Raw genomic sequence first — 22059 nt, 5'->3', positions numbered from 1 at the left:
TTTTACATATGCTCTGATGATATTTTAGTGCTTTTATTCAAAATTGACCATCTTTGACTCCATATGATCACATTCATTTTTGGGAATTTTTCTGACTATTGATGAGCCCCAAAAATGGATAATTATATGGGCTCATTCAACCTCCTAATTCGACTTAATCCACCATTATCATTAGTTTATTGCATGTTTTTTATTATATTTATGCTAATAGAGTGAATTGGGTTAGTCATTATGCCAACAAGTCTAATGAGTGCTTTGTGCAGATTTTTAGTCAATTTTGAGACAAAATCAAAGGTTTTAATGAGCACTTGGCAGCCAAATTCGTGGGAGAACAAGGGAGAGGATTTCTAGGAAGGTGTCCCCTTCATTTATGGGCCCTTACCTCGAATTCTCCACCATCAGCTCGAAGTTCAAGGGCCACCAAATCGATTATCACAAGGGCAGCCAACCAAGTGCTAGTAAAAGTGTTGTTGACTACAAGTCTTGGCAGCCAAGTTCCTAAAGTTTAGGAGGGCTGTTGGGGTCCTCAATTTGTATAAATAAGAGGGCTTAGGGCCTCATTTCAGTTAGTCACTTTGTAGGAAGAATTTAGTTAGTTTGTAGTTTGATTTTAGTCAGTAGATTAGCTTTGCATTTCAGCACATTTTCAAGCTTTCCCTTGTGGACAGTTTTTGATGTAACTCTTCTTTTCTTGCTCAATAAGATGAATCCAGCTTTGCACCAGCTCTAAATCTCTCTTAGGAGGTTGTAGCTCTTGGGGTTGGGCCCATCTCAAGTTCCCAATACCTCCTTTGTTTACTTTCATGTGTCTTTACTGCATTCTTAGCATAAAATATGCTATTTAGATTTAAATCTTGCTTTGTTATTTAGATTGCTTTTGATGATTAAAATAGCTTTTCATGTTCAGATTTACTTGATAGGTTAATCACAGGGAAGATCTTCAGAAAAAGGCTACCAAGCACCTTGGATCTCACCTCCCCCTCAGTGGAATCATGAGCTGGGACCAAGGTGACCTTGCTGCCACCAAAAACACTGTCTTTGCTTCACCATGCAAGTATTAGTGTTGGATTCTTAGTTGTCAAACTTGATATCAGTTTTGATTGCATGCTTAGGGTTATGATTTCTTAGTTGCATAGTTATTTCATCTGATTTCATTGCACATAAACTTTTGTTCCATTTCTTTGCTGCTATCTAGGTTAGAATAGGCTAACGTAGATAGGTCTTTGATTTTCCAAGTCCTTGTTTGTGTCGTTTGAAAAGCAACTTGCAGAGCACCTGTTATACTTCGCTATCTACCCATACTCCATCAATCCCACCTGCTTCATCCTCTACTTAGAATCCTTGCCTTACATTTGCCACATCCACTCACTTCGCCCTAATTCTCATATTTTTGTGCAATCTTGCTCTATCCCTCCTTGAACAAATCCGACCATCCTCACCACTCCTCAACTCCATCCACCAAGCCCTGGACCTCCTTACACCCTTATCCAACCTCCATACCCACTCCTTCATCTTTCTTCCTCCATCCATCCTCCAAAATCCCATTTCTAAACATCTTGTAGAAAATTACAGAACATCCTGTAGAAATTCGAGAACATCCTGTAGAACCCCCGCAGACTTCCTGTAGAAGCTCACGAATGAGGTTTCTTGATAGCCAAACTCTGTGAAACTCTATGGAAGGGTGTTAGGGACCCCTTATGCCCTCTCTAAACCTTCCTGACCTCTTACAAGCATTTCCTCTCGCCAATCCACCTCTGCACAGTCAAAAACCAATTAAAAGCACATGCATGATAACTCTGACAACTTATTCAAAAATACAAAAATATGTTTTTTTCAGATGTTACTGTAGAAGTAGCTTTGACACATGCATTTTACCTTCCTAGAAGTCAATGGCATCTCTTTCAATAGCTTGCATCCTCTTTCTTGCATCAGTAGGACTAGCTGGTAAAATTAGGGTTTGTTAGGGTTTATGTTTCCTTTCAACTTTTCAATTTCTTTCTGCAAGTAGATTAGCCTCCTTTGAGTTAGCTTTCATCCATCAGTTAAAAAGCTTCTTCTAAGAGCTCATAGAAGTTGGCTTAAGCTCCTAGCGAACTTGTGCCAGCTGATCAAGTGACAACTGCGACAAGAGCTAGTACTTGTGCATACAGCATCGTCGCTTCCAAGTTTGTTACGAACTACCGGGTTGATAAAATTAAAGAAGGGAGTCCCAGAAGTTGCAGCATTATTGCAGCAATACTGGGGCTCACCACTCTTTTTCGCGTCGTTGCCGGGGAAGCATCAGAGTATTGGTGATTTCTGCTTTTCTTCTATTTTCCACTACAACCTTCTTCTAAGTAGTTTATTTCATTTCCATTATGCAATTTCATTTCCGCAAAAGTAGAGTAGATATTTCCTGATTTCATAGATTAGCATTTCAATTCCACAATTTCATTTCTGCAAGCGTAGATTAGCATTTCAATTCCGCAAGCATAGCCTAGCATTTCATTCCTGCAATTTCATTTGGGCATAATAGATTAGTCCTTTCTTGCTTTCATTTCAATTCCGCATTTTCCTTTCAACAAGATAGTTATTTGCAGTTCAATCTATTTTAGTTTTGCAGGTACAAGCAGAAAAAAACAAAAAATCAACCAAAAAGATTTCATTTCATGCCTGGTAGGAGTAGAAATAATTCAGAAAAATGATTGCACAACACCCCCACTGCTTCACACAGCCAACCTTCTCTCTTCTTCGATGGCTGTGATTAAAGAACCCTTAGGTGGACAGCAAGACATATTTGAAGAACCTTAAGGAAAGAAGAAGAAGAAAACATTCCTCTGGAGCAAATGGCTACAAGCAGAAATGTTGGGAGCAGTACCTTATCCAAAAATGAATTTGAAAATCATATGGAAGATTTCAAGAGTGATATGAGGCAGTTTCTTTCCATGCAACTAGATACCTTGCAGATCCAAAGGAAGCAAGAGGAAGCCAAGAGGGCTTTGGACATATTTTTTCCTAGGTGCACTAGAAAGCATCCTAGGGGTGAGTGTCCAATGCACTCCCTAGAAGTGTGTTTCGTCTGTGAAGAATACCATCCTACGAATCAGTGCCCTTCCTTGCCTAGACTTAAAGTTGCATATCAGAAAGCCAAAGGAGCCACTGAATCACTCTATTATATGAACCAAAGGAGGCCACATGGACCCATACCCTACCAGCAGGGAATGCAAGGGACATCCCAGACCTATTACGACCCCTATCGAGCCACTTCCATGCCTTCTTGGGGTCCCCCTACTCATCCTTCCTGGTCCACACCCCCTCCTTGGTCGTATCCTCCTCAATACCATGCTTCTCCAGTTTCTCATTCGTTTCACTCTTATGCTCTGCCACAGCCTCATTGGAATGCACCTCATCAGGGGTGGAGGCCCTAGTACAACTCTCATCCCACTCCTTTGCCTCCAACACCTGCTCAACCGCAACGATCGCCTCCTACTCCACCAAGGCAACCCCAAATGCCTAACCAACCACAACCCCATCCACATCCATCTCAAATATACACCCCCACTCAACTACCCATACCACCATTTCCAAACTCTCACATTGGAATAGCTCAACCCAATTACAAAGCTGAGGCACAACATGTCCAAATGACTCCTCTTGAGCTCAATGATCTTCACCATAGCTCAGGAAGAGTGTTGCAAAACAGAGATTATATTGACAACATTGAAGGACCAAAGGCAAAAGAAGATTCCAAAGAGGAGATCAAAGCACCATGGGCTGCACTTGATGAAGAGAAGACATCAGAAGCAGAGATCAAGAAAGCTCCCTCATGGTTACCATCAAATCTTCCATGTATTCAAGAGAAAGATCAGCAAAAAGAGGAAGATGAGAAAGTCATGGTAGAAGGTGACATGAAACATGATCCAGATCAGCAAAAGGACCAAGGATATCAGAGCTATATTGAGATATGGTTTCAGATCGTCACTAAGTTGCAGCGGTACTCTCTTCCTCAGTTATGTTTGATCCCTTCAAAGTCAGATCATTTGGTCTCTGAAATCCGGATAGCTGTCAAAGCATGCATTTCAAGCCTCCACATCATTTTGTCTCTAATCTCAATGTGCACATGGCTCCATTGGAAGTATTCTTACACTTGAAAATGATTTTGTTTTTCAAGTAGGGTAGGGTAGGAAAAAAAAAAAATGAAAATAAGAGAAAAATAAAAATCTAAGGTGAAAACCTCCTCGGAGGCGCCTCAGATTGGTTCCCTGATCGAAAACCTCCATGAGGCGGTCAATGGATTAGAAAAAAGAGAAAAGAAAAAGAGAATAAGATCCCTGGGTGAAAACCTCCCTTGGAGGTGCCCAAGGCAGGCAATTAGGGTGAAAACCTCCATGAGGCCATAGAAAATTTTAGGGGCGAATTTTGGCCCTTTGGCGAAATTAAGGGGTTTTAAATTTCCAGTGGGCGAATATTTTGTATCATAGTACATTTTTACAAATCACCTCAAATAGCCAACCTTATTTTAAGGGAGAGGGTAAAAAAGGTAAATTTAGCCCTTGAAATTAGGAGTTACAACCTTCCATTCGCCCATTTTCAAGAATAGGTTTTATTTAAGTGAATACATTCGCCCACTTTCAAGAATAGGTTTTATTTAAGTGAATCCTATGGGCCAAAGGCCCAAATACCATATTTATAAAAGAGGTATGGTAAATTAATAAAAATATAAATAAATGAGAGGTATGGTAAATAAATAAAACATTTTTTATATTTACTCCATAAGTCACCTTATATACATGCAAGGGTGTAAACAAATAAAAATATAAGTAAAGTGGAGGTATGGTAAATAAATAAAACATATTTTTATACTTACTCAAAAGGTATGGTAAATAAATAAAAATATAAATAAACTAGACGCATGGTAAATAAATAAAACCTCTTTTTATATTTAGTCCATAACCCTTGTTCTATTTATGAAGGCTTAAGAAAGAGGTTTTATTTTAGTGAATCCTATGGGCCAAATACCATATTTGTAAAAGAGGTAAGGTAAATTAATAAAAATATAAATAAACAAGAGGTATGATAAACAAATAAAACATTTTTTTATATTTACTCCATAAGTCACCTTATATTTACGAACACTCAAAAAATGCGTTATATTTAGGTGAAACCTATGGGAAAAAAATACTATGGGACAAATACCATGGACTAGATTGTTATTAATACCATGCAAAAAAACATTATTAACCCTAATATTAGTATTAATAAAAATAAAAATGGCACATGGTATTGACCCATGGTATTCACCACAATAGCACATGGTATTGACCCATGGTATTCACCTAGAATGTAGCCTATTTAAATGGGGGAATTAAACCAGCATAGATCCATCTTTACTCTGGATCTACTAACCCCCCAGAGGTATCAAATATCATGATATGCAAACTAGCATAGAGTGAAAAAATATTTGATCCGATCAAGAGTAAAAATGGATGTTGTAATTTAATGTATGTTAAACATTTGAGCTTGGTTAAAATAAAAATCAACTATTAATTTTTATAAATTACTAATAGTAATTTTTAAGCTCCAGGTTTATGATAACCCATGGTATTGACCCATGGTAATACCATGGTATTCATGTGAGCATAGACTATTTAAAGGGGAAATTCTATCATCTTAGATCCAAATAGATTTCATCCCCCTAAGAGTGGTAGATGTGGAGTTAAGATGGATATAGGTTGGTTTTTATGATAATGAATATATTAAATAGACTTAGGAAATTATATTGTAAAAACTGGTTAAAGCATAGACATTGGACAAGTATATTTGTATACTTCTGTTTTAAACTGAAAAAAAATCTAGGGCTAAAAGGAATGGATTGATTGCACTAGTCATCCTTCTATAACTTTCCAACATATGCTGGAGTAAACAGATTGTAATTTGGGTAATTTTTCTAATTGCAGACAGGAACATACTTGTGTATTGGCAGGGTGGTTACGAGGTCCCTAGAAGTGATGAATTTGAATTTTTCTTTGTTTTATATATAGTATTAGGTTTTTTCTCATGCTTTCTGTGAATGGCATGGGTGAATTTTATCCTACACCCACTAGGTTATCGATATGTAATTTCGGTAATTTTGATTTCAAAAGATATTTTAAATAAATGCAATGATTTCATTTGTGTATTCAATAAACACAAGATTTTATAATTGAGTAAAATATTTGCCATGTTTGGTGAGAGATTCGCCAAAAAATTATATATACGTATCATATTATTGATAAAATTGCCTTCCATTTTTCCTATATACCATGGAGATTCGCCCATTTATTATACGTGTAAATTTAGGGGGGTTCTTAAAATTTTCCCTGCATGAGGCGCCCTAGTTGTTTTCAAAAAAAAAAAAAAAAAGAGAAAAAAAAAGAAAAAGAGAGCAGGACTAATCTCTATGAAAAACTGCAGGTTGCAGTGAATACTTTGCAGGAAAAGAGGGGCGTGCAAAATGAGGAAAGAAGTCCATACCAGGCTCCAGGACATCCCTTCGTACACTCCCTCCATGGCCACTCACCTCTCCTAGGATTTGGTCACATTCAGGTTAAGATTACGCTTTCTATAGGAAGTTTTGGGCTTTCTACAGGAAGTTCCAGGCATTTCTACAGGAAGTTTTGAATTTCTACAGGAAACATCCTGTAGAACCTTCGGACGAGCCAAATTCAATTTTGAAAGGGAATCTAATGGTTGGGATCAGTTTGTTAGGCCTACAGCCACACCTTTATGCAATCCAACACCATGTGGCGCCCTGTTCCATCTCTTTCCACCTCCATTGCACCCACCTGGTTATGTGTTCCTGCACAGTCATACAAGAAACCCTGTTTGTCTCAGATTGACAGCAAGAATTCTTAAGTGACAAGTCAAGAAATGAAGTCTTGCATGCTCTACCTATCCAAGCTCCATCTAGACTCTGCATCAATGAATTCCAAGTCTGCATTATAGCCCGAGCTCATTTTTTTACCATGCAAAATCTTGCAGAATGCTTTGAAGAAAAAATACATAGAACAGAATTTTTTTTTTTCCCTAGCTTGAAAAACATGCATCCATTTGAAGAACCGTTTTACGGGGAGTTGTACAGGGATGATGGAAACATGCCCGAGCAGTTTCAGCCAATTCCGGTGCACGGTTTCCAGGAAATCAGCCTCCATCACCTTCAGCCATTTTTGCATTTTCTCCATATCCGTGCATATGTTTCAAAACCTGTTTCATGGGGAGATGCACATGGGTGATAGTAGCCTACCCAAGCAGTTTCAGCAGATTCTGATGCACGGTTTCCGAGAAATTGATCTCTGTAATCTTCAGCCATTTTCTGTTTTTCTCAAAATCTGTGCATCCATTGATTGCAATTTTGCTATGGGAGGTGCATCATGATGATAGGAACATGCTCAGCAAGTTTCAGATCGATCCAATCTATCGTTCGGGAGCAATGGAGAAAACAAGTTTCTGTCCTATGGAAAATCAACATCAGCAGCTTGAGGGTGCAGATCTGAACGTGGAAGCCAGCTCCTGCAATGTGGATCCGACTAGAGGATACCTGCACAAGAAAAAATAGCCATGAATCAGCAACCAAGCACCCATGCAACCACAGAAACCAGTGCATGCAGCAAATGAAAGGCCACAGCACCTCACAGCAACCATTCGACTTCCAGGTACGTGACTGAAACTCATTCCTCTAATTGCATGAATGTAATTTGGAAACTGCATGAGCAATGAGATGGTTGGGATTAAAGAAATCGGTGGCCAGCTAACTGGCCACCCTCATCCAGTCAACAGCACTCGGTGGGGTGAATGAGACACGTGCGCTCAACCATCTCCGAAGGGAATCGGGAAACAGGTAATGGTGATTGTTTGACCTTCAACGTAATTGATGGAGTGATCACAGGTAGGACACAAGATGTTTCGTGCCAGCACTGCCGTCTGCATGGGCCAGTGCACATTTTTGCCACCTCACCACAAATCACGCAGCAATTAACGAACGCTCGGCTGAAACTCACAAATTGTTGTTAACTTGCACTTGCAACATTTTCAACTGAAGTATGCATCCTCCGCTTCCACAAAATGATTAACCCGTCGTCCTCCATTGAGCTTTGCTGCCTGGTTCACAATTCTCCAGCGTATCATGCTCACTCAGAGGCGCAGGGGCGTTCTACAGGAAGCGCAGTTCCGTTCTACAGGAAGTCTTCTACAGGAAATGCAAAAAATAGCTCTACAGAAGGAAAACCCGAGATTTTTGTCAAAATTCGAGCTTGAAATGTGGTAGGCTTAGGGAAATCTATCTGCATATGACTTATTTGAATGATTAAACACACAGCAATGGATTGAAAAAAGAGTGAAGTTAAAAGTCTGCATGCATATTTTCCCTGAGTTCTACACAGTTCTCTGTTTTCTTCTCTGCACTCAATGTCTGTCTCCTTCTTTCTCAAATTCTACTGTAAAGAAAATACATGCAACCATAGAAACCAGCCTGTGTGAAAAAAAAAGGAAACGAATTTGCATATTTTCCTACTCTCTTGAAAGAACCTGTGCTATTTATCCACTGTTCTGTCAAAAAACAAAAGTTCTTTTTAAAAGCAGAGAGTCAAATTCGGGATAAAAGCAGTTTAAAACAAAGGGAAATATTGCAATTTGATGTTGTAAGGAGAGGCACATGGGAAATTCCTTATTTGGTTTCAAAAAAAGATGAAAATTCAGCTATCCCTCTGTTTTCAGTTCTACCTGCTTTCTCACCTGAGCATTTTGTTGGGAAAAAAAAAACTCGACACCACATGGAGGACAAGCTAAAGGAATTAAGAGGAAAGTTGGCCATGATGAGACACAGTGAAAGCATTAAAAAAAAAAAAAATCCCAGCTACAGGAGGAAAATGCACTACTGAAAAATTAGTCACAGCAACAGGAAACTCAAGGGGAGGACATAACATAGATTTCTGAAGAGCAGCAACTACGGGAAGGTCCCCTAGTAGGTCAGGAAACAGCAGAGGAGAAAGCCAAGGGTAAGGAAACCCAGGACAGACCACCACAGAAAAATCAAGAAGAGAAACAAGAGAAAGGCCAAGCTGTTGAGCCGAAAACTGTGGGTGGAATAAAGGCACACACGCCAAGGGAGAAACGGTTGCAAATCAGGGAAGAAAGGACTGAAAAAGTCCAAGCAAGTGAGGGCACATCCAAGGCAACCACATCAAAATTTAAGGAGAAGGCACCCCCAACCAAGCAGGCCAAAAAACCAAAAACCGTTTCTACAAAAGCCCGAAAATTGTTTCTACAGGAAGACAGAAAACAGTCAGCACAGGACTTTCTACAGGAAGTCTAGAAACAGAGGAACAAAAAGGGAAAATCACCTGATATTTTGGCCAGGGAGGCAGCAGCCATGCTTGCCACCATTAGCACACCTCCAAGACCAAAAAGGAAGAGAAAGAGGCAAACCTCCATGTACTTTAAAGTGAAAAAGGAGTACACGGATAAAAGTGGGCAGACCCAAACCACAGTCAAAGGAGAAAATTGTCCTTAAGGACACAAAAGCTAAACAAAAGGAGGAGCCTCCCTCAAAGGCATCCATCACCTATGAACGGGGAAGCCCGTAGACATCCACCTGGAGAGAAAGAATGAAAATCTTGGACACAAAGACCTCTCTACAAGATGCTGAGACAGTTCTACAGGAAGCTGAGAATTCTCTAGGAAAAGGAGCACAGGCAGTGGGAAGAAGCAGAGAGAAAAGCATGGTTTCATGACCGAGAAGAGGACATCACTTCAGAAGCTTGGCATGACAAGGAGGCCACCAAGGCCATCAAAGATGAGGAGATAGATTGGTTGCTCAGAGGATGAGCAACACTTTCAATAGGGGGGTGATGATGAGCCCCAAAAATGGATAATTATATGGGCTCATTCAACCTCCTAATTCGACTTAATCCACCATTATCATTAGTTTATTGCATGTTTTTTATTATATTTATGCTAATAGAGTGAATTGGGTTAGTCATTATGCCAACAAGTCTAATGGGTGCTTTGTGCAGATTTTTAGTCAATTTTGAGACAAAATCAAAGGTTTTAATGAGCACTTGGCAGCCAAATTCGTGGGAGAACAAGGGAGAGGATTTTTAGGAAGGTGTCCCCTTCATTTATGGGCCCTTACCTCGAATTCTCCACCATCAGCTCGGAGTTCAAGGGCCACCAAATTGATTATCACAAGGGCAGTCGAGCAAGTGCTAGTAAAAGTGTTGTTAACTACAAGTCTCGGTAGCCGAGTTCCTAAAGTTTAGGAGGACTGTTTGGGTCCTCAATTTGTATAAATAAGAGGGCTTAGGGCCTCATTTCAGTTAGTCACTTTGTAGGCAGAAGTTAGCTAGTTTGTAGTTCGATTTTAGTCAGTAGATTAGCTTTGCATTTCAGCACATTTTCAAGCTTTCCCTTGTGGACAGTTTTTGATGTAACTCTTCTTTTCTTGCTCAATAAAGATGAATCCAGCTTTGCACCAGCTCTAAATCTCTCTTAGGAGGCTGTAGCTCTTGGGGTTGGGCCCATCTCAAGTGCCCAGTACCTCCTTTGTTTACTTTCATGTGTCTTTGCTGCATTCTTAGCATAAAATATGCTATTTAGATTTAAATCTTTCTTTGTTATTTAGATTGATTTTGATGATTAAAATAGATTTTCATGTTCAGATTTACTTGATAGGTTAATCACAGGGAATCTCCACCTCCCCCTCAGTGGAATCATGAGCTGGGACCAAGGTGACCTTGCTGCCACCAAAAACACTGTCTTTGCTTCACCATGCAAGTATTAGTGTTGGATTCTTAGTTGTCAAACTTGATATCATTTTTGATTGCAAGCTTAGGTTTATGATTTCTTAGTTGCATAGTTATTTCATCTGATTTCATTTCAAATAAACTTTTGTTCCGTTTCTTTGCTGTTATCTAGGTTAGAATAGGCTAACGTAGATAGGTCTTTGATTTTCCAAGTCCTTGTTTGTGTCGTTTGAAAAACAACTTGCAGAGTGTTACACTAAAAAATGTCACCTTGACTACTTACAGTTAGTATGGCTCAAATCAACAGTCATGCTACCCTCTTAGGCAAGTCTCATGCCTCTGTTATCCATCTCAAACTCAAAGAAGAGAGAAAGTCTTGTAAAAATCATGTTTATCTCTGGGGTCGCAGGTTCTCTCTAGTCTTACCTGCGGGGACGCTGACCATGTTCACAAAATCTGCGTCCATGGACGCTCTGTATGTTAAGGGACAGGTGCGTCCCTCTGTAAAAGACAAAATGCGCGAGTTTTATCTTGAAAAAGTTACTTGTGGTTACTTCTAGAACATTCTAGAGGTCGGTTTGATGAAATGGATGCGCCTCCAGTTGGTTCATGTATCTCTATTAAGGGGAACTTATCCCATCAATAAGGGAGCTATCCCACCCATAGAGGGGGATGATCCCATTGATAGTGGACCTGAATAACCTCTTTACAGCACTATAAATAAAGGCATTGAGCCAGAAGGAGAGGAGGTTGGAGCTATACATTTTCTTTGGGTAAATGCTGCAGGATTTAGGTCTTCCATTAGAGCCTTTGTGAGGAGAGATTGTCTTCACTTGATTCTACTTGGGAGAGGGTGAGCTTTGTCAAAGTAGAGGAAAACCCTTGATGGACCCTGGGAGGAACTTGCACAACACCAAGGCCAGGTTGTAAGAGTTTCTTTGTTTCGTTATTAATACAAACTGGTTTATTTTTCTCAATAGCTTGTGTTAAGGAGCTATTTCATGTGTTCCTTGGTCTGCATGTTGAATATATGTTTTATTATATGAAATGCAAGTGCTTGGTAATTGTTTGATTGTTTGTGGTTGCAGGAATTGACTTGAAGGAGGAGCTCATCCGGATCGTCAAGAACGGACTTCAACAACAGCGTTTTGGAATAAGGTAAGCCTAAACACTTGTAGTTTTCATGTTGTAAAAGGTGTATTTAGAGAAAGATCACTCCATTTTGTCTTGTTTGTCATTAGAATGTCTTAGACTTCTAGGAAGGTCAGTCGTGTCCGCACCCTTGACCAATTCCGTGTGACAAATTGGCGACTCCGCTGGGGATTCCATTAATGAGAAAGTCTTTTCCTTTATGTGAACTTTGCTTTGAGAAAATTGGTTTATTTTTCTGGTTTTGGCTCTGTGATTCTGTCTCTGGGTGGGTTAGCTTAGGATTAGTTTTATTTTGGTTTTTCTTGAGTTTTTCAGACGGACGCACCCTTTGAGTGCTGCACAGTGCGTCCCTGGACGCACTTTTGCTGAGTGCACAGAGCGGGCCCGCACCTGTGCTAACGGGTTGCCTGCGTCCCCTGCCAAAATTTGAGAAAATTCCATTTTTTGCCTTTTTTGCTCTTAGATTTTGTTTTTTCTTAGTTTTTTCTACCCAGATTCATTAGTCCCTTGTCCGGAATCTTCACCTAAGCTTGTTCCTGCTCTTAGCTTTCATCAATTGGGTGTTTTGAGTCTCTTTTTGAGAAATTCTTGATTTGATTTCCATTGGTCATTACTTGGCGGTTTGTCTTGGGGGGGCTAAATTGTGTATGAGTGTTAATCGCCTTTGAGTGTTTTTATGTTTCGGTCTTTGGAACTCTCACCCAATTTTCTCGACTTGCACTTGATTGGTTCTTAGATTACACTAGAATCATCTTGTGTTTGAGAATTCTCTTGCATAGATCACATTTGCATAATTAGAGTTCTCAGTTTCAGAATATGAATGAAAAATGTGCATAGATTACATTTGCATACTTTTCATGTGAATTGTGCATAGATTACAATTGCATAGTTTACATTCTGAAAAATCAATCGTAGATTTAGATCAGCTTTCTTTGATTTGAATTTACACAAAAATAAAAATAAAAATTGGTTTGGAATTGATTTGCATTAATTTTTCTTGATGAAATTAGTGCATTAGAGAATTTGTTAAATTTTCTCTTAATGATCAATTTTTTGCATTGTTGGAAGTGAATGGAAACTCTCTCCTTACTCTAGTTAGGATTCATCGAATTGAAAGGATTGCATTATCATATTCGATTGCATTCAGTTGAGTCGGGTCATAACACCATTGGTTTCATCTCCATTTACCCATTTGAGTAATAACAGCCTTAATAACACAGTGCTTAATTAAAATTCATCTAGTAATTTTTACATTTCTAGGGCTCTGAAACACCAACATAGCTTAGGCTAGGGTCTTGGAGTAGGTGAGTACTTAACTCTCCAAGACTACAAAACCAAACAGATAGTTTATCTTGAGTAGAATAAATCCAATTGTTTCAATTGCACTCTGGGAAAGCTCCTCTTAAAGGAGAAGCACGAGCTCGTGTCCGAACCAGTGAGGGGATCATTCCCCCTCATTGGGAACGACGCCAGACAGTACGTATTACAAACGGTAAACCTCGGATTAACCATTGTCGAGGAGCCAGGGGTCACTTATCGGTAAACCTTGGATTGTTGTCAAGGAGCCGGTAAGGGGATTGAGCTTGCTACTCTGCCCTTGCGTGCTGTCGGAGTTTAGACTGTTCCCCCAGGTGTATTTGTTACTGTTGGTGACCTTAGTGACCATAATCTTTAGGGTTCTACCGAGGTGACGGTGGAGGGAAGGTCCCACTGTACCTGGAGCAGACGTCGGTTATACTCACTTGGATTTTCCGGGGGGTTCACTTCACTTCGAGACGGTTAAAGTGGAGGAACTTGGTCCGGTCTATTCATTAAGCAGGTTGTCGGGGTAACTGTTCCACCCACCACTTCTGTACTGAATTCGGCGATGTTGGGCTTCATCACCAACTAGTGTTTTCGGTCCGGAAGGCTACTGTTTGTGTATGGTTTGACTCCTAGATTTGATAGCGCGTGTTAATTTGTTTGTTTTTACTTTTAGAGACCATAGGTGTGAATTGTGAATTTTAGTTGTTAAGTGTGAATTGTGAATTGTTAATTTTAGTTTTAAATTGTTAATAAAATTCACTGAAGTTGAATATAATGGAAAATGTTCCGGAATTTATCAACCTAGGAACCCCTCCTAATGAGAATCCTAGTACTTTTCCTTACTTTGGAAATGTTGGTCCTCCTTATATGGCTACTTTGTCATTACCTGGATTTACAATAGGTTTACCGATATGGTTATTTTCAACTTCGTTGGCCCAAAATACTCCAATTGTTCCATCTCAACTGGATGCTTCACCTCAACAGAGTTCACCATCTCAACATCACCAACCTTCTATTGACCCTTTACCTTCTTCGCCTAATTTTTCTTCCTCCATTTCTTCCTCTTCGCCTGGTAAAAGCCTTGATGCTAGTAACCAGGAGGCTAAGAAGAAGAAGAAAGGGAAGAAGAAGAAGAAGAAGAAGAAGCAAGATAAGAAAGAAGTCAACCAACCAACCATGGCTGTAAGTGTTAGTTGTGTTGAGGAAAATTCCGACATGCACCGTAAACCCAAATACCCTTGCAGGCTTTGTAAGGGTGACCACTTCCTTGTCAATTGTCCTGGTATTCCAAAGGTCTTGGAAGTATGGTCAGAAAAATCTCATCAACTTTCTGTTGATCCATCAACCAGTGATAGTCAGGTTCCTGGGAAAAAGGGTAAAGTTAGGTTTCCTTGTAAGTTATGCAAAGGGAGTCATCAAACTCACATTTGCCCTCACATGGATGAAGCCTCAACATTGTTGGAAAACCTTACTGTTCCACAGCAAGAATTCCCAACTGGTTACCGTAAACTTTCTCCCAACCTACCGTCAACTGACGGAGTGATTGATCTAAATTCAAGTACAGTCGATCACACTCTCCCATTAGAGAGTGAAACTCATGTCACTCAGGTTGATGATCCATTAGTTGATCAAGTGGTCGATTCAATTTCACATTCGGTCGATCACACTCTCCTTTTCGAGAGTAAATTTCATACCGCTGATGTTCTTCTTGTTACATCGGATTCTTCTATGCCGGGGGGCATTTCACCTGTTTCTACAGAACCCCCTCCAAGTACTGAGGTCTTTTCCTTTGATTGGAATAGACTGACAGAACCTCGTCTTCCTTCCTCCATCCCTTTCCAAATCATTGTTAAGGCTGGTAGTAGGGACATACATCGTACTCAGGTAGATGAAGGTGCTTCTGTTAGTATTTTATCCTCAACTGTTTGGAAAACTTTGGGTTCCCCTCAGCTTGCGCCTATTACGCAGAATCTGAAAGCTTTTAACAGAACCATTAGTGACCCTTTAGGGATCCTTCCTAAGTTTTCCATTACCTTGGAAGGTAAAACTGTCAGTATTGATCTTATGGTAGTTCGAGGTCCCTTGGATTTCAATTTACTCCTTGGGCGAGACTATGTTTATGCAATGAAAGCTGTCGTATCGACACTCTTTCGCGTGATGTCTTTCCCTCACAATGGCAGTATTGTGACTGTAGACCAACTTTCGTTCCCTAGTCTTGTTTCAACTACCAATAATATGACACCCCTAAATGTTCCTGATTCTAAAGTGGTATCTACCCTGCCACGGGTTAATTATGTGGCAACTGGTCCCATGTTTTCAGTTACCGATGTAAGTGAGCCTCTCACTGTTGATTTAGATCTGGTAATTGACATGGAAAACTCTATGGGATTATTTGAACACGATGTTCTTATCCCTTTTGAGTCCCTTGGCGTGTGTTCCTTCCAAAAAACTATTCTTCCTTCGGATGAAGACCTTTTGGAAGCCATGATCAAGGTGTGTCCATTGACATGTCTTTCTTCCAGTTGGAAGCCATGATCAATGTTACGAGGATAGTTTTTTCCTGTATAAACCTCGTTAAAAAATGAAATAGGCTAGCACGAGGAAAGTTCCTTTTACTGTGTCAACCTCGTTAAAAAATGAATCAGTGAACATGAGGATAGTTCTTTTACTGAGTCAACCTCATTAAAAAATGAATCAGGTAGATTTTAGGATATGTAGGTAGATGGTAGAAAGTAGGATTATGAGGACAGTTCCTGTTACTGAGTCAACCTCGTTAAAAAATGAATCAGGTATGAGGATAGTTCTTTTCTTGTGTCAACCTCCTTAAAAATGAAACAACTCCCTTTTCAAGTTAAATATTGAAAGTAAACCTTCATTTCATCCAGCCGGTTGAATGCAATGAAGCCTGGGGGGCATGTACCTCGTTTTGCATCATTATACTGGGGGCATGCGAACTTTTTGAGCATAGTTCCTTGTCTTGTGTCAAGCTCGTTAAAAAATGAAACAAGGGTAGGTTAAGTAGGTAGATTGTAGAGAGTAGTTATGAGCAAAGTTCCTTGTCTTGTGTCAAGCTCGTTAAAAAATGAAACAACTCCCACAAGTCTTTCCAAGATCTTGAAAGTAAAGCTTCATTCCATCCACCTCATTGAATGCAATGAAGCTTGGGGGGCATGTACCTTGATTTGCATCATTATGCTGGGGGCATGTGAACTTATAACAAGCATAGTTTTTCGTTTCAAGCTTGCATAAACATGAAACTGAATCCGAGCATAGTTCTTTTCCTGTGTCAAGCTCGTTAAAAAATGAAACAAATCCTCCTCTAATTGAGTCGAGAGTTTGACTAGACCTCATAGATGTTAGGTTGTACGTTTAGGTTAGTTATTTCAGTTTTTGCATAATTTTCTTATAGTTTTAGGTCGAGTCTTTCAAATGATCTCGTTCTTGAACCTTCATTTCATCCACCTTAGTTGAATGAAATGAAGCTGGGGGGCATGCGCTCTAACAGTTATGCTTAGGGGGCATCAAGCACAGTTTTATCTCTGTTTCATGCTTGTGTAAAAATGAAACTAATTTGAAGCATAGTTTTTATCTGTTTCAAGCTTTTGTAAAAATGAAACCTATCTCGAGTCAATTTCAGTTATTTTCAAGACTCGTTAAACTCATGAAAATCCCGAGATTATTTTTCTATTTTTCATTCTCGTAAAACAAATGAAAATGCCGAGTTCTTTCCGTCTTTTCCTGCTCATAAATTAAATTGAAAGTCGGTCATATGAGTACATTTTTATCCCTTTTTCGAACTCATTAAAATTTACGAAAAAGTGAAAACCATGAGTACATTTTTATCCCTTTTTCGAACTCGTTAAAACTTAAGAAAAAGTGAAACCTTGGAGTTCTCTTTTAAGCCCTTTTCAGACTCCTAAAATATGAAAAGATTGCCGAGCTTTTCTTTTACACTCGTTAAAACGGAACTAAAAGACGGTCCCCTTTCAGCTCTTTTCTGACCGTAAAATCAGGAAAAGATTGCCGGGTTTTTGTCGTTTCGAACTTGATAAGGAAATAAAACGACGTGTCCTTGATCGCTTTTTACTTTTCAGGTCGACGACACTATTATGAAAGTACTCCTTGGTCGCAAGATCAAGCGGTTCCCCCAGGTATTATTTTATACTTTTTCGGGCTTGAGGGACACAAACTTACGAAAAAGTTCAACGTGGAGTTTCCTTAAGTTTTTCAGACTCTCTAAAAAAGAAAAACGCCGAGTTTCTCCTATACTGGGCTCGTTAAACTTTTACAGTAAAGGACCTGTTCAATTACAAACAGGAACGAACCACTCCTTCCTAGGGTTCGAATTTAAACTAGGTTGGACTCGTCCGAAGGATGAGCTTATAATCAAGCATATGTTATCCTCCTCAAGCTTGTTAAAAATAAAGAGGTACTTGCCAGAAATGGTGGGGGAAAAAAAGAGAAGAATGAACCTATTTGTCACCTTTTGTCTCAGAAGAAACTTTATTACCGCTCTTGAGCGCGACACTTTTTCATTTCACCTGGGTTGGGAAATCTTTTACCTCACAGTTGACCAAATCACTTTGAAAATCTTTAACCGGGTTCAGGGATCAACTTTGAGTTATTCGTCACCAAACCATCTGTTGTGTCGTTATGTGTTCAAGAGGTCTGCAAGCAAAACTTTCATCTGCAAAATACTTGTCATCCATTTGACCATCCCTGAGTCAGTCCTTACAGCAACATTTCTTCAACTTGAACAATGATTTCGTGTTGCGGGCTTGCCTGCAACGGGTCGCTTTCTATCGACATCGACACATTATCTAGAAAGATGACTTAGGAATCGACAGTACCTTGAAGTCTGCATGCATCAATGGCAGGTTTCTCGCCTTTGACGTCAGTTTACATCATTGACTTTCGATCAGAGGACTCCGTGAAGTGTTCGACATCAAAACATCTATTCACATTTCACGGGTTGTGCTTGGTACTTTGAGGACCATTGACATTACTGGTGGTTTCTCTCACGCTTGTTAACAGTTTACATCATTGACTGGTAAGCAAGTGGTTTCTACCATGTTCGACATCGAATCATTTAATCACATGGCTAGAATCGTACCAATTCGGGAAGTAGAAGTGAAGACCCTGGATCTAGTTTCTACCATCCAGGCTGCGAGGAGTTTTGTATTCATTGTCTATGTAGACTTATCATAAACAGATGGCTGCATCCATACTGTGTCTACAAAAGTCTATAAAAATAATGTACTGCAAGATCATTCCTGTATCAGAATAGTTAGTCCATTAGTTAAAGTTTTGAATCTGAGTATGGGAATGCCTACCTCAGTGATGATATAATCTTATCCATGTATTTTGTGTTGAAAATTGCAGGTTCCAACCAGGCCATCCACAAGGCAATCCTTGAAATGATAAAGCGCTTCACCCTTCCTAGAATTACAAAACCCTATTCTATTCCAGGCTTCGCACTTTAGGGGGCAATCTGTTACACTAAAAAATGTCACCTTGACTACTTACAGTTAGTATGGCTCAAATCAACAGTCATGCTACCCTCTTAGGCAAGTCTCATGCCTCTGTTATCCATCTCAAACTCAAAGAAGAGAGAAAGTCTTGTAAAAATCATGTTTATCTCTGGGGTCGCAGGTTCTCTCTAGTCTTACCTGTGGGGACGCTGACCATGTTCACAAAATCTGTGTCCATGGACGCTCTGTATGTTAAGGGACAGGTGCGTCCCTCTGTAAAAGACAAAATGCGCGAGTTTTATCTTGAAAAAGTTACTTGTGGTTACTTCTAGAACATTCTAGAGGTCGGTTTGATGAAATGGATGCGCCTCCAGTTGGTTCATGTATCTCTATTAAGGGGGAACTTATCCCATCAATAAGGGAGCTATCCCACCCATAGAGGGGGATGATCCCATTGATAGTGGACCTGAATAACCTCTTTACAGCACTATAAATAAAGGCATTGAGCCAGAAGGAGAGGAGGTTGGAGCTATACATTTTCTTTGGGTAAATGCTGCAGGATTTAGGTCTTCCATTAGAGCCTTTGTGAGGAGAGATTGTCTTCACTTGATTCTACTTGGGAGAGGGTGAGCTTTGTCAAAGTAGAGGAAAACCCTTGATGGACCCTGGGAGGAACTTGCACAACACCAAGGCCAGGTTGTAAGAGTTTCTTTGTTTCGTTATTAATACAAACTGGTTTATTTTTCTCAATAGCTTGTGTTAAGGAGCTATTTCATGTGTTCCTTGGTCTGCATGTTGAATATATGTTTTATTATATGAAATGCAAGTGCTTGGTAATTGTTTGATTGTTTGTGGTTGCAGGAATTGACTTGAAGGAGGAGCTCATCCGGATCGTCAAGAACGGACTTCAACAACAGCGTTTTGGAATAAGGTAAGCCTAAACACTTGTAGTTTTCATGTTGTAAAAGGTGTATTTAGAGAAAGATCACTCCATTTTGTCTTGTTTGTCATTAGAATGTCTTAGACTTCTAGGAAGGTCAGTCGTGTCCGCACCCTTGACCAATTCCGTGTGACACAGAGCACCTGTTATACTTCGCTATCTACACCATACTCCATCAATCCCATCTGCTTCATCCTCTACTTAGAATCCTTGCCTTACATATGCCACATCCGCTCACTTCGCCCTAATTCTCATATTTTTGTGCATTCTTGCTCTATCCCTCCTTGAACAAATCTGACCATCCTCACCACTCCTCAACTCCATCCACCAAGCCCTGGACCTCCTCACACCCTTATCCAACCTCCATACCCACTCCTTCATCTTTCTTCCTCCATCCATCCTCCAAAATCCCATTTCTGAACATCCTGTAGAAATTACAGAACATCCTGTAGAAATTCCAGAACATCCTGTAGAACCCCTGCAGACTTCCTGTAGAAGCTCATGAATGAGGTTTCTTGATAGAAAAACTCTGTGAAACTCTCTGGAAAGGTGTTAGGGACCCCTTAGGCCCTCTATGAACCTTCCCGACCTCCTACAAGCATTTCCTCTCGCCAATCCACCTCTGCACAGTCAAAAACCAGTTAAAAGCACATGCATGATAACTTTGACAACTTATTCAAAAATACAAAAAGATGTTTTTTTCAAATGTTACTGTAGAAGTAGCTTAGACACATGCATTTTACCTTCCTAGAAGTCAATGGCATCTCTTTCAGTAGCTTGCATCCTCTTTCTTGCATCAGTAGGACTAGCTGGTAAAATTAGGGTTTGCTAGGGTTTACGTTTCCTTTCAACTTTTCAGTTTCTTTCTGCAAGTAGATTAGCCTCCTTTGAGTTAGATTTCATCCATCAGTTAAAAAGCTTCTTCTAAGAGCCCATAGAAGTTGGCTTAAGCTCCTAGCAGACTTTTTCCAGCTGATCAAGTGACAGCTGCGACAAGAGCTAGTACTTGTGCATACAGCACCGTCGCTTCCAAGTTTGTTACGAACTACCAGGTTGATAAAATTAAAGAAGGGAGTCCCAGAAGTTGCAGCATTATTTTTACAATACTGTGGCTCACCAACTATTAACTGAAAAACCCTCGAGTTACTTTCTTCGGGCTCGTAAAACTCCTACGAAGAAGATTTGAAAAATTCTTTTTATCTCTTTTTCTCGCTCCCTAAAACTTAAAAAGACATATCGAGTTTCCTTCATCTGAGTCGTTAAAATTTCATGAAGAATATCAAGTTTATTTCATCTGACTCATTAAAATTTCATGAAGAATATTGAGTTTGCTTTGTCTCCTTGTACTCGTAACAAAATGAGGAAGATGTATATTGAGCATAGGTTTATCAATTTATCTGGACTCAACGGACTAACTTATAGAAAAGGAATTGTGTTAGGTATGCTATTAACCCTTTGTCGCACCCAATTATCAACCATGACAACGTTACCCCTTAGAGTTGTCTTTACAATCTTTTTAGACTCTCTAAAAATGAAAGTACCACTAAACTTACCACTCCGGACTCGTTAAACTTAATCATATGGGAAAAAATTGGACAGAATAGTGGCTCAATATCTATATTCCAAAGGATATTTTTGCAGCAGTATTCTTGTTACTCCCTTGAACATGGCACCCCCTCAGTAACTTCATTTTTTTTAGCTTATCGTTGAAACTTGCCATTCTATGAGTTTAGCCTTGATACCATGATGAATATTGTACCCTTGCATCCTAACACTCTTTGGTGTTCTTGAGTCTAAGCTGCCTAGTAGCCTTGATGTCGTGCCTTCTATTGTTGAAGGAAATTGCCTACTCTCTGCTTCCTGTAACAACCATACAATCATATGCCTATAATGGCCTCAATCTATTTTCCTCATTGCTCTAATCTACTTCCAAAATAATCATTCTTGTATTTTTTCACATCGACTGATGTAGGACACCTTATTACCTACCTTTGAAATATGTCTTCCTATCAACTTCAATATCTTATCTAGGAAGCAAATCCATAAACATATAAGTACCCTAGAACTTGCAGTCCTCAATTCTATGTTACCTTGTATTTCATTGGGGGTTTTCACTAATGGCTCCTGTTAAACAAATCTACGAGTGTTCGATGCCAACAAATTTTATTCACACTCACTAGATTGTATTGTGCATATTAGAGACCATCATCCTTATCAGTGGCCATCCTCATGTGTGTTAATAGTTTTCATCATTAACTGGTAATCAGACGATTTCTCACATGTTCGACTTCAAATCCCTTATTCACATGTGCATAAATATGTTGTTCGTAGTAGCAACGACCAAGACCTTCAGTGGAGGCTTACATCACTCATCCTTTTTCCCTCTCCCAAATTGTGTATATTGTTTCAAAGACATCTCATCATATCGATCATA

This window comes from Pinus tabuliformis, chromosome 6 (genome assembly GCF_031772625.1).
Source record: "Pinus tabuliformis cultivar Carrire ecotype Pingquan chromosome 6, CPIR1, whole genome shotgun sequence".
Lineage (NCBI taxonomy): Eukaryota > Viridiplantae > Streptophyta > Pinopsida > Pinales > Pinaceae > Pinus > Pinus tabuliformis.
Note: the sequence above shows the minus strand (reverse complement) of the source record.